The 11,217-nt window shown below is 42.4% G+C and overlaps 1 gene segment (V, D, J or C); it reads right to left on the bottom strand.

Annotated features, from left to right (window-relative positions):
• The window catches only part of LOC106999341 (T cell receptor delta constant-like), a 356,123-nt gene that overhangs the window by 51,070 nt on the left and 293,836 nt on the right, over positions 1-11,217 (bottom strand).

Genomic DNA, 11,217 nt, shown 5'->3' with positions numbered 1-11,217 from the left:
GTGACCATAGGGCCTGCTGTAGCATCGGGTTCTGCTCCTTGTCCTTTCTCTAAGACCAGTGCAGACCTCCAACAGCTTTCCTGCCTGGTGATTGCTCACTTCCTACAAACCAGAGGGCACACGGCTCTGCTTAGGTCAGCACCAACCATCTTCCTGTTCCCTTGATCTCTTTCAACAGTGTTGGGCACTTAGTGGGTGCTTAGTAAATATTCACTAGGTGATATCATACCTGGCATTCTGGGTCCTTCTGTGCTAGATGAAATGGGCTAAATCTGTGTTTTTGGTTCCGCCTCCTAATCCTGCCCTGACTTTTCAGATAGAAATTTTGTCCTATCCAGCTCCCTTCTGAGAGGTAGAATTCAGCTGGGGAGCCCACTAGCTGGGATTCTTTACACTGGGACATCACTGTGTGTGTGTGTGTGTGTGTGTGTGTGAGATGGAACCTAGCCTGCAGTGCAATGGACTCACAGAGTAATGGGTTCTTGTTATATTTCAACTTTGCATTCTTTTTTCCTCCCTCCCTCCCTCCCTCCCTCCCTCCCTCCCTCCCTCCCTTCCTTCCTTCCTTCCTTCCTTCCTTCCTTCCTTCCTTCCTTCCTTCCTTCCTTCCTTCCTTCTTTCCTCTGTTTTTGTCTCACAATTCCCAGGCTCATGGCAGACCATAGTAATCCAAGGAGACCTACCATTAGGAGTGAAAATATGTCCAGTTCCCTGAAATGGCCACTTGTTTTTGGAGGGAGATAGATTGCTTTCTGCTCTCCTGGAATTGCAGATTTCACAGTGAAGATTTGCTGCCCCAGGGAGAGCAGTGGGTGGAATGTAAAGTTATTGCTGTCTCTGGAAATCCTCTTTGATTTGTTCTGCTCGCTGGAAGACTGTGGGGGTGTGCTGGTCCTCAGGTAGAACCTGGAAAAGCCATGACACAGGTTTTCATGCTAACAGTAGACTAATCCTATGTTTTTGTTGGTAGAAGCCCATTTATGAAAAATAAAACAATGGTTATTATGTACTTCCATTCAACAATATCCCAATAAAGAGGTACAACTGGATAAACCTGGATTGGGAGCAGATGGAAAATTAGTTTAAAAGGGCCCAAACAGGAGCCCCTCCCACTTTGAAGTAGTCTCTGCATACAAGAAAAAGCATTTCCCACTTTCCTCCTCTGAAATGGAGAAAAGAATTTTGCTCAAGGTTCTTGGTTGGGAGTAGGCTGAGGGGATAGCTCAGTGTTAGAGAGAATTAAATGCTGTTTTCTTTTCCTTTGGTGGTGGGACTTACGGAAATGTAGAGTGTTTAATGTTTATAGAAAGCTCAAATTTTGTAGCTGGAATCATACTTCTGTGGAATTAAGATTTTATTATACAGATTTTACATTCCTTCAATTGGCTGATTACCCCTGGGGCACCACAGGGTGGTGACAAGGGTGGGCCCTCCCAGAACCCTAGAAAAACTCCCTGCTTCATCTCCTGTGGGGAAACAAATAAATACCCTTCATCCTTCAATACAAGGGAGGGGAGAAAGTTGTAGGAGCATCTCTGGGCGTGAGACCCTCCCCTACTCCACCTCCAGTGGGAGACAGCGAAATGACCCTATCTACTGTGATAGTTCTATGATGCCAGAGGAGGGGAGAAGACAGATGGATGGGGACTTGTCCTCTTTCTCTTGGGAGGGGGTGGTGGGTCTGGCCTTCCATGCCAGGGGCTCCCATAGCCATTGACAAAAACTTGCATGGCCCAGCAGTTCCACGGGTACATCCCAATTCTTGAGCTAATATACCTACTACTTTTTGCTTAGTTTTATTACAGATTGGGAGGAAAAAGGAATGAGGCTGAAAGATTGCCAAAACATGGAGTCAGGGCTGAGGAAACAATGGAAGAGCAACATGGAATCACTGCAGGATACTTTTGGAAAGGCAACTGTGTAGGTTTAAAAAAAAAAAGTGGCTTGAAGTGTAGCTTTGGGGGCTAGAAAAGAGTTCCTAAACCATTAAGTGGGAAAGTGAGAACAGCATTTCAGTGGGATCTTAGACTTACAGCAGCTTGGGCCACTATAAACCAGTGTCCTGGTCATGTCCCGGGAACCTCACCCACTATGCACCTACTACTGTCCCATTGTCTGAATATCTGAAGTATGCAGGTATGAAGTATAACCTGCATACTTCAGATATTCTTGCTGGTTATGTGGGGTTTATATTGAGTTTGGTGGTGTGTGGGGACTGGTATGGGGCAAGGACTAGAGTAAACACACTTTCTTTATAACATTCACCATGGCTAGAGATGCCACAGTGCAGAGTGGTTGTTTTATAATCACCACTGTACCGCTGTGTTAAAGCCGGGTTTAGAATGCGAGTGCTGTTATATTCATCATGTATATGACAAGTTAAAGGGCTCTTAACATTGAGCTCTGTAATGAATGTTTAGTATGAGTGAATGAAAAGATTATTGAATAGAAATACTAGCTATCCAATTGGCAGGGCTCTAATTGCAAAGTAGTCTGAGCGTTAGCACACATGCATAACCAAGTAGTGACTGTGGGAACTTGGGAAGTTACCAAAGGAGGGCAAAGGAAATACTATGTGCAGCAAGATTCCTCTGGCATGGTGAACAGTCTCAGCATCTATCCCACTGAAATAACATCGTGAGTGGGATCACGGTACATGACAAAGCATACGGTATCAATCTAGCCCATCAGCAGTGTCCAAGCTGTGGTGAGAAACCAGAGATGTAGTCTAACATAAGATGCATAGGGAATGGCACATGCCAAGGAGATGGACTGGAAGAACCCAGGGAAAGAGGATTTTTGGAAGAGTCAATTGACAGCTGTCTCTCTGTCAGAATACCTTTTTTAACAAGGTGCCAGCTCACATCCCAGACTGGTGACCCAGAGGCTGCTCTGAGAGTCACAGCTGCAGCCTGCTCAGATAACTGTTTCCTTTATTGAAAGCTGCTGTGTTTGCATTGACTCACAACATGGTTGGGGACTCAGCTGGACAGCATACGAAATGCCAAGCAGAAATTCCTAATGCCACCGTCTGCCCAGAGGACTCCTTGTTAAAAAATATTATGGCACAAACTATATGTTTATCCAGGGAAATGTGATAGGGAAGCAACACTAGCAGAAAAGTAAAATACAGTCTAAAATGCCATGGCAGTTGGAAAAAGTTTGTTTTCGTGAAAGATGCCATTCAGTCAATTTCCCTCTGATTTTGACAGGTTGAACTCTAAGTTTCAAGTATATGGAGGCTAAGTCAAAAAATGTTTTAGGGCAAGCAAGATGAGAAAAAGCAGCCTCTGCATACACACATGAGGGAGCTGTGCAAAGGAACCAATGTCCACACTATAGTCAGGGCCTCCCTGTGTGGCAATCAGGAACCCAGACTCACATGGATCATCCAGCATGAAAAGGCTCTTGGCTTTTCTCTAGTCGATACTGAGGTTCTATCAGTCCTCTTTTCTTCTAAGGGCATGTGAAACCTTGGCTGATTTTGACTGGTAAAGGAGGCCTTGGGAGAGGCTTAGAAAATAATGGGATTAAAATGCAGAGGAAAGACCAGAAGTGCAGCCGCCACATGCTATTATTAGAACTGATGGTGAAACACCTTTCTGCAGTCCAGAGAGCCTTCCTCTTCTGACCTCCTCTTTGACCCTGAATCTAATCCTGTAAATGCTGAGGAGTCAGCATTATGTGGTTGAATTATACTCTGGTTGGGTGGGAGCACTTTAGGCAAGCCCCTGGCACCTTCTCTTTGTCTTTTTATTTTAAAGTAGGGAATAGATCCAAGTGAAGGCTATTGTGAAGAGTAAGTCATCCATGGCTGTAACACGCCAGCATCGCCAGATGGGGTGCGGGAACATAGGCAATTTATAAAACCTTTGCAGCAGCTGCTGTGACCACAAGGGATGATACTGGCTCAATTTAGCATTTTTAAACTTAAGTATTCACCTCATGCTAATGTATGTAGCTGTGTTCTCTCATTTGAAGTTGTTCACTTGGAAATACAGAAGGATGAGACATTATTCTTTAAATAAAATATTCCCTTTCATTACATCTGTGTCTCAGTGATCCCTAAAGCAGAAATTCAGTTCAAACATTAAATTCAATAATCATATATTAAACAGTTACTCTGCAATGCACTATGGAAACTGAAGATGAAACAGACCAAGGATCCCCGCCTTGAGGGGTTTATAAATTAGGAAGAGGATGAAGGAAGTATGCAAACAATCATGGCAAAAGAGAAAACACATGAAATAACTCAAGAGTGGTAAGTGCTAAGGTGGTTCAACTGGGGGAAGATTATATCCTCAGAGGAGAGTTTTGCATTGGAGATATAAATTTGGGAGTCATATGTGAAATTAATGCTGCGAGGGTGAATGAGATCATCTAGGGAGAGATACAGAAGAGAACATAGAGCCAGGCAAGGACCCTGGCTGCTCTAGTATTTAGAAGATATATAGTGGAGGAAGAGCCAGCAAGGCGGACTGAGAAGGAGAAGCCAGTGATGAAGAGGAAAATCAGCCAAGAGTGGCCTCTCAGAAGCTACGTGTGGAAAACATTTTGAGGAGGAATGGGTGGCCAATGGTGTAGCTAACCACTGGGAGGTTGTATGATCACTGGCTATTTACTTGTGTGCTTGTCTTGTGTCTGTCTCCTCTTATTTTATACAGGTAAGTCCACAGGGAAGGGTGCATGCCTGTTTTGCTCACACCATGTACTCAATGCCTGGCACAGTACTTGGCACATAGTAGGACTCAAGATATATTTGTTGCAGACAGAAAGGAAGGAACAAAAGCCAGTCTGAAGTGTTTATACTTAATTCGGTAGACAAAGAGTAGTATCTGAATAGCATTTTCAGGTTTCTGACATTGAGTTTGGTCTTAGCAAAAAATGCAAGCCTTCTTTTTGAGGCCTGTACAGACCCATTGGCCTTACGCGTAGCTCCTTTCAGCATCATTAGGTACCCTTCAGTCTGGATGCACAGAAATGAGGAAACAGCAGGAATCTGTCTGACTGATTCCCACGTAATCCTTTGGGACAGTATTTGCCTATAGAATTTCACGAGTCTTAATGGCTGTGCCATTACAAAAAGAATTCTGTGATTCCAATCCCACGTTAAATAGGTATCTTTACAGCAGGGGTTCTCAGAGCATTTAATATGGTAATAAGAATTTAAATATTAAGAGGAGGATATTAATATGTTGCATTTGCCAAAATTATCTGATGGTGGAATTCTGTTAAACTGTGCAACAACTGTTAACAATTTAACAGTTGAGGGATGTTAAATTGTTGGGAAGGGTGACATTCTGAAGAATAATTGGGCAAATGTTGCCCCCGAAGAATTCTAAGAAGAAAAAAAGCATTTTAAATTCCTTTTTAGTTGACAGCAGGAGAAACTCCCCAGGATGAAGACAAATTACATGGGTGGAGTTAAAGGGTATGGTAGGTTATAATTATTATTCTGAAGTATTTGATCTTTCTTTCCATGAAAAAGGTTATTGATTCCTACCCATTGCTATGTGTCTTGCAGTGCCTTCTGTGGGAAAGGTGTGAGTCCCTGCTTAGTTGATTTTGTGCTTGGCCATGGAAGGGCTTTGACCAATGAATGTGAGTGGACATGACGTCTGCTGTGTCTGAGCAGAAGTTTTAAGAAGTATCTTGAGTTTCTGCTTGCATTTCTCTTGTTCTTTTTCTTCTGTCATAAAAACAGTGTGGAGGGGCATGGTGGCTCATGCCTATAATCTCAGCACTTTGGGTCATTAAGGCAGGTGGATTGCTTGAGCCCAGGAGTTGGAGACCAGCCCCGGCAACATGGCAAAACCCCATCTCTACAAAAAAACAAAAAAAAACAAAAATTAGCCAGGCATGGTGGCATGCACACCTGTAGTCCCAGCTACTTGGGAGGCTGAGGTAGGAGAATCTCTTGAGTCCAGGAGGTTGAAGCTGCAGTGAGCTGAGATTGCACCACTGTACTGCAGCCTCTGGGCAATAGAGCGAGATCCTGTCAGGAAAAAAAAAAAAAAGTATGCCCCAAATAGTGGCTTATCTTTCATCTTGGGCTCTGGAATGGGAAGACACAGGGAGTAGAGCTCAGTAGCCAACTGGTAGTAAAAGCGGGAACAAAAAGTAAATGTTCATTGCTGTAAGCCACTGAGGTCCTGGCACTGTTCGTTACCACATCAGAGCTGACTAATACAAAGAGGAAAATATGGAAGGGTGATATGACTATGGCAGCTGTTTTATTCCAGAGCTCTCAGAAGAGACACAATTTCAGAGGAGAAGCAGAACGCTGAATCAGAATGGCTCAGTTTACAGGTGACTTTTTTGTACAGGGCAAAAGTTTTACTCTTGCTGTGATTAAAAACAACTCCATAAATGAAAATGGTTCAATCTAACCCAGATAAAGATTTATAGATCCGGTGTAGCTACAAGGCGCTGGGATATCTGAGGAGAAATCTCAATATTTCACACCAAATGAAATCAAAGAACACACCAAGGTGAAGGTTCACAGCCAGCCCCATTGGCGTGGTTGCTGCTCTATAAAGCATTTTACTAGTCTCCCTGGGCTTCCTCACATTGGCAGGATGAGGCTAGGTCAGTGCACCAGTGGTATCAAATTCTGGGAAAGCCCAGAGGTTTGGGAAATCTCTTTAAGAACAGAAGTTATTAATAAAAGGAGTGATCATCATTCAAGGAAATAATATTCTCCTTTTACTCTCCCCTTCCTCTTTGCTTTTCTTAATTCTTTATCTTTTCAACCCATACCACTACCATTTTGGCTGCTCTGTTCTGCGGTGTGTACAATAGCAACATTTTGGAAGTATCTAAGTTTTACTTGGCAGGGAATTAACTACATTCTGTGGTTATAGAACCCCTATGAAAGCTCTGATATAAATCCACTTTCCCACAAAAAGAAACTGATTGTGTCTAGTCTGGGGTTTTGTATTTTTCCATACATTTTCAGTTTATTTATTTTCATTTTTTTAATTTAAAATTTTTTTATTTTACTTTAAATTCCAGGATGGTTTGTTACATAGGTATAAACGTTCCAAGGTGGTTTGCAGCACATTTTTGGCTATTTTTCAATATTTTATTTTTTCTTTTTATTTTAATAGAGACGAGGTCTTGCTTTGTCACCCAGGCTGGTCTTGAACTCTTGGGCTCAAGCAATTCTCCCATGTTGGCCTCTCAAAGTGTTGGGATTAAAAACAAACAAGCAAACAAAAAGTGTTGGGATTACAGGCATGAGCCAGCGCGCCGGGCCTATTTTCAGTTGTTTATTTTCACTGCAAGCATCAGAGACCAACGTGAGTGTGTTTGTGTGTAACTGTTGAGGATGCTCATCTTCTCTCCTGGGTCATCTTAAGGAACCTGCAAGCACACCTTACCTCAGGGAAACAAGTGCTTTTTCTGTTATGAGCCTATGTCACCTCCTGTGACAAGCGCTCCCCATCTCTAGGCCATCACTTTCTTCTCTGTGTTCTGTTTGCTCCTTTCTCTGTTAGTAAGTTTCTATTTTCATGTCTATTTCTTCCACTAGGAAGAGCACCTTGAGGACAGGAATTGAGCTTTGGCCGCCTTTGTAACTGAGCGTGTGGCACAGGACCAGGAATATTCTATGTGCTCAGTACATATTTGAGGGATGACGATATGCATCCCCATAATTATAGACTTGTGTATTTTAATGATACAGCTACTGAAAATAGCTACACAAAATGAAAAACACCAAGAGGGCTCATCATAAGCCTAGCCAGTAGTCACTAAGAAAATAATAATCATTTTGGGCTCCTCTGATTTCTTCGTGTCTAGCTAGACTCTCAGGGCAGGTTTTACTTATCTGTTCAGGATCCCTATGTGGAAGCTGACTCAGACCTATGGAGGACGCTCTAATCCTGTTCAGTTGTCCTGTGTGCCTAAGAATGGGCTCTTGAGTATGCCAGACAGAATGAGTATAAATCAGTGGTTTCTAAGAAGCCTTGAACTCCAGCTCAGGATGACATTGGAGTCTCCGAGACCCTTAAAAAGTGAGAATATGGCAAGGCTTGAGGCCCCACTGCAGCCCAGAGTATGTGATGATGATCAAATTCTGGGAAGTCCCAGAATATGGGAAATTCATTCATTTATTCATACAGATATGTTTATGCGATTTGTCAGGTTGAATAAGCAAATGCAGATATAGTCCTTGATCTCCAGAGCTTACAGACTCATGAGAAAATAGGCATAATCAAATTAATAAAATATTACAAACTGATATATGAAAGCATTAAAGAATAAACAACCTGAACTTGTCAGGAGATCTCAAGATGCCTCTGAAAAACGAATGTGTAGACTTTGATCTTTTTTGTTTAACTCCTTTCAATAGGAGTTAAACAGGGGACGAGGAGAGGGAAAGTGCTGCAAAACCCTGGGGTGGGAAGGCAGCTGGTACATTCAAGTATTTAATAGCTGGAAGAAGGCATGTTTGGAAAATGAGGGAGAGAGGAGTGAGATATGGCAGAGGAGGTGAGAAGGAGTCAGACTGTGCAAGGTCTTAGAGGACTTTTAGGGATTTTCGTGTTTTGCCAATCTGCAATGGGAAGTTACTGAAGGATATTTAATGAGGGGTATGACGTGATCATATTTGTATTTTGGAGAGATCACTCTGGCTGCTGTGGGGAGGAGATATTGAATAGTACCAGAGGCCAGCTAACTTAACTCAACAGGCTATAGAAACAATCCAAAGAAGAAAATCGTGGTTTTGACCAGGCTGGTGGCAGTGGATGGAGAGCAGTGGATGGGTTTGAAATGATGGTGTTATTCCTTCAGATAGGGCACCTTAGGCTAGGGCCATATTCACAAGGAAGATCTTGATTTAAGTCTTGGAGTTGAGCTGAAGTGCCTTTGAGACACCTGAGTAGAACTGTTGGTCAGGTGGACACATAGATATTAATTCATGTATTCAACTCACATTTATTGACTACCCACTACAGGTTAGTCACTCTATTAAGACTCATATGGTACAGGAAAATATATTGAACTTGGATTCTTCTCTCAAGGAGTTTAAAATTTCTTAGACAGTCATGAGGAATGGTTGGACAGGATAGCTACCTTTAAATATTTGAATATGCGAAAGTGAACTTAGTCTGCCTTACTCCGGAAGGCACAACAAATATAAAGATATGAAGTTATGGGAGGCAGATTTTGATTTGGTTTAGGACAGATTTTTTGAAATAAGAATTGTCATTGAAAATATTTGAATTGAGACTGGATGATCTTATTCACTCAATATTTAGTGAACATTTAAACTGAATGAGGGGATTCCTACTTGGCTTTTAAGATCCTTTCTGGCTTTCAAATTCAACGATTCCTATTTTCTGTTTAAAATCTTAATTTTCAGAGTGAAGGTCACAACTTGGATTTCCTTGAGTCCATTTTCTTATTTGGACCCTACCTATATCGTCCTGAGAGCTTTCAAGATGGTGTAATGAAGACTTTCTCAAGGCTATGGCATCTTCTGAATCGAGAACATGTTATATGATAGAAGTAACATTCTCTTCATTGCCTATATCTGGCCTCCGCTAATGTAGAGGAAGTGGCATATTTACATGGTTTCAGATTCCCTTATTTTCTCTTGCCTTTCACTCATAGCCATGGTTTCACAATGTTGGATGACCTCTTTGTGAGGGCAGCCAGGAGATGGCACTGTTCCTGAAGCCAGGATGCCTTCTAGCTGCCTTTGGGCATCAGAGAGGAATTTTCTTTTTCCAGCCATCTAGCCTGCCCAAGGACTCTTCTTGGGAGCCTGGTGAGAGCGGCAAGCCTATTCCTATGTCTGACAGTCAAATTCAAAGTCTTTTTGAGGGTTGACAGACACTCTCTGGGATTTCTCTTCACTGCTCTGAACTCTTCCAAGTCAGCCCTTCTCATGATGGATAAGAATTACAGAAAGCAGAACAGTGGAGGCAACAATAATATGAATTTAGTCAACTATCAATTGTCTTTACCACTGGAGGGGGAAGAAAATTAACAATACAGGGCGGGCATGGTGGCTCACGCCTCTTATCCCAGCACTTTGGGAGGCCAAGGCAGGTGATTCGCCTGAGGTCAGGAGTTTGAGACCAGCCTGGCCAACATGGTGAAACCCCATCTCTACTAAAAATACAAAAGTTAGCCAGGCATGGTAGTGGGCACCTGTAATCCCAGCTACTTGGGAGGCTGAGTCTGAAGAATTGCATGAACTTGGAAGGAGGAGGTTGTGGTAAGCCGAGATCATGCCACTGCACTCCGGCCTGGGTGACAGAATGAGACTCCATTCCAAAAGAAAGCAAGAAAGCAAGAACAATATAAAAACAATAGTGGGTGTTCATTTCACTCATGTGGCTTTAGGATTTCTGCAGACACTTGGTCTATGCCTATACTATGCTAGGGCCTACAGTGGCCCTGTGTCCACTTAAATCTGAGGCTTCAGATGTTACGTAAAATGCTTCCTTAATTACCTGCTAGTAAGCACAGGAATTATTTAAATTTTCCAGGTTTTTTACTTTAATTTTTGTCCGGTTTCTTTTTTCATTGTGTCCAGACCCTCAGATTGTTGGGCAGTCCAGCTCTTTTCTCCCAGGATTCCCTCCTCCTTGCCTCTAGGCTATTTTTCATGCTCACCCCAGGCCTAACTCAGGTTCTACGTTACCCCACTCCAACATGGGCCTGTACTTCATGTCCTCATTCATCCTGCAGGAGTGGACCACTGGAGGCACACATTCTTGTGTCTCCTGTTCCTCTTGCTCCTGATCAGACTTAACCAGACACCAATAATTTGTGGATCTTTTTTTTGGCTTGATCTTGAATAGAAGGTATGTGGCGCAAGATTCTGGGTTTCCGTGGATAATCCATCATGGTGTGGTAAAAAGTATATTGACTCAGTAAATATTAATTCATTTCCTTATTTGCTTGTGGAGAATGAGAAATTATAAAACCTAGAATTTATGTACTACCTTCTTCTAAGAAGTATACAAGGACTCACTATCACCCCAATAAGAATATTTATTATCTTAGTAGTAACACAAATAATCTGTAAGCTGAACTGGGGATGACTGACTGCCTATCAGTGAACTCTGGTGGCACATCAGTATCATTAGTATCCCTTCCGGAGATTTTTTACAAGTATGGATTCTTGGGTGACATTTGCGAAAGAGAGATTTATTTATTTTTTTACCTCCATGAACATTTTCAATAATGATGAATGCC

Source organism: Macaca mulatta, chromosome 7 (genome assembly GCF_049350105.2).
Source record: "Macaca mulatta isolate MMU2019108-1 chromosome 7, T2T-MMU8v2.0, whole genome shotgun sequence".
NCBI classification, from domain to species: Eukaryota; Metazoa; Chordata; class Mammalia; order Primates; family Cercopithecidae; genus Macaca; species Macaca mulatta.
This window is presented reverse-complemented; position numbering and strand designations above follow the sequence as displayed.